Genomic DNA, 2,675 nt, shown 5'->3' on the forward strand with positions numbered 1-2,675 from the left:
GTTTTAAATTCTCCCCAGAGAAAACTGTGTGTGTGCCCTTCTCAATGCGACGAGGTCTATCTTTGGATCCATTCTTACAATTGAATAACACAGAAATATCGGTGATGCACGAACATAAATTTTTACGCATCATCTTTGATAAAAAGCTTACATTTAAGTCTCATTTAAAGGAAAATAAAGCAGAAGTGCTTGCAATCCTCTAACATCCTTAAGGTGCTGTCACATGTATCTTGGGGGTCTGACAGGCGATGCCTCCTACGGTTGTACAATGCTTTAGTTCGGTCACGCCTGGATTATTGAGCGATCGTTTATGGTTCAGCACGACCTTCCACACTAAGGATGTTGGATCCGGTTCATCACCTTGAGCTCCGGCTGGCCACTGGTGCATTTCGCACATCACCCGTATTAAGCTTGTATGTGGACACACATCAAATGTGTCTTGGAAAACGGCGACAGTACTTGAGCCTGTGTTATTATTACAAAGTCCTCTCGGATCTCAAGAATCCTGCTTATAGTATTTTACACACTCCTCAGTTTTGTAAATTGTTTGAAAACAAGCCAACAATTGTGCGCCCCCTAGGCTTTCGAGTTCAAAGTATCTGTAACTCTCTCAACCTCCCTGTCCCTTCCACAAGTGGTGTTAACTTGCTAAAATCTATAAAGAGAATTGCCCCTTGGAACGAGCTACCCGTATGTTGTGACTGGTCTTTCACCAAATACAGTAAGAAGACCGTTGCCCCACAGTTTCTTCAGAAAGAGTTTGTATCTTTACAAGAAAGGATATCTAGAGGTTGCAACGAGTACTATACCGACGGGTCGAAATCTTTAAGTCACGTTGGTTGTGCAGTTTATTCTAGTAACTTTGGAAGAGCTGTGCAGCTTGACTCAATGGCAAGCATCTTCATCGCAGAGCTCTATGGTATTTTATTAGCCATTGAGCATATTCTGGACAACAATGTATTGAACGCAGTCATTTTTGTCGATTCGCAAAGTGTCGTATCTGCTATTTCTTCCAAAGTTTCTACAAAGAATATACTTACACAACATGTTCGCATTAAAGTAAACAGAGCTCTTCGCCTTGGATGCACTATAAAATTTTGCTGGGTACCGAGTCACGTAGGAATCGCAGGAAATGAGAATGCTGATCGCCTGGCTGCATCTGCCACACACTCAATAGTATCTTTTGGCCTGCCCTACCAGGACCTTAAACCACTATTAACGAAATCTCTTTTAAAGACTTGGCAGCTAGAATGGGACGCTGAAACCAATATTAAGCTCCATGTGATTAAATCCATGATAGGCATCTGGGAAAGTTCATTCCACAAGAACCGCCACCTTGAGGTTCTGCTTTGCCGCTTGAGAATTGGCCATTCACGTTTGACATATACATACCTTCTAAGTGGCGAAGATGTTGCAGTTTGTGCCCATTGTGGGGAATTACTTACAGTTTTACACATTCTATGGGAATGTAGGTTTTATCATCAACTGCGCGTATCATGTTTTCCTGAACTCTTTAGAAACCATCTTCCCTTTCATCCTATGTTTTTACTTGGAGACAATGCCTTAGTACCACTCAGACGAGTTTTTGATTTTATTAACAAAACTGGATATCTACACCAGTTACAAAAAGTTTCTCTAGCCTAGCATCTGTTTCATTCTATCTTTAAAACACATTTTGTTTGGCGCATTATGGCCACCGTTGCCGCTGCGCCATTAAAATCTTAATCTTAATCTTAATCGTGATTTACATTGTACAGGGCGGCATGTTCACACATGAGCTGACTGGAACTATCTGTCGCTTTGCAGATACAGCAAGGCCTGCGGCTGGTTGGTAACGCGCCTTGTTCCCACGCCCACCTTCCATTCCCGCTCGAGTTTGCGCAGCCGTCATTTTGCGAAGCTTCCCTGTAGTCGTCGTGCCTGCGTTAAAGGGGTACTCCGGCAATTTTTTGAGCTACCTCAACTAACTATATTTTCTGACTCCCCGGCCTTTACCCTTCCCAGTATGTTATTTAGTATTGCGAAATTCATAATAGTTATTGTGAAATCGACAAATGAAAATGATGCAAAAACCAACATTCAAATATACCCGCACTTTTCAGTGCCGTGACGTCATTGGCGGGCAGGCTGGCCAGTCGAGCGAGCAGTCTAAAAAATAGAATATGCCAATCATTAGTTCCGTACTGGAGCGCGGGGACTGGAGCGAGCTCCCAAAGCATTCATTTGACACCATGAAACTGCTTCGAATCAGTTGGGAACAAATTCTACAGTCCAAAGAGTGAACCCCTGCCTTCAACTGACGTCACTTTTTCGTCGTTGCCAGTAGAGACTTTCAGTTTGAAAATACGGTGAGGACCAAAACTGTAAATTCAATGACTTTGTGAAAAAAAATATTATTTCGACCTAATATTCGGGATACTATTTTAGCAATGTTGTTTGGCGAGTTTAGCAAAATTTCAAGCAAATCGGGGACCATAAAGAAATCGCCGGAGTACCGCTTTAAAGGGAAGATGGGGCACTTCTACATTTGAGAAAAAACGCTTGAATTGCTTTCATTTGGCTTTTAGATTAACAGATATCAAAATTGTATTTCAATGCGACGCGCCGGAGAGCCATACGAGCAATTTCAAAATAGGACTGAAGCCCCGCCTCCCTGGCCTTGGGCAGCCAAAAGA

The sequence above is a fragment of the Ixodes scapularis genome, unplaced genomic scaffold, assembly GCF_016920785.2.
Source record: "Ixodes scapularis isolate PalLabHiFi unplaced genomic scaffold, ASM1692078v2 PGA_scaffold12__126_contigs__length_90152505, whole genome shotgun sequence".
Lineage (NCBI taxonomy): Eukaryota > Metazoa > Arthropoda > Arachnida > Ixodida > Ixodidae > Ixodes > Ixodes scapularis.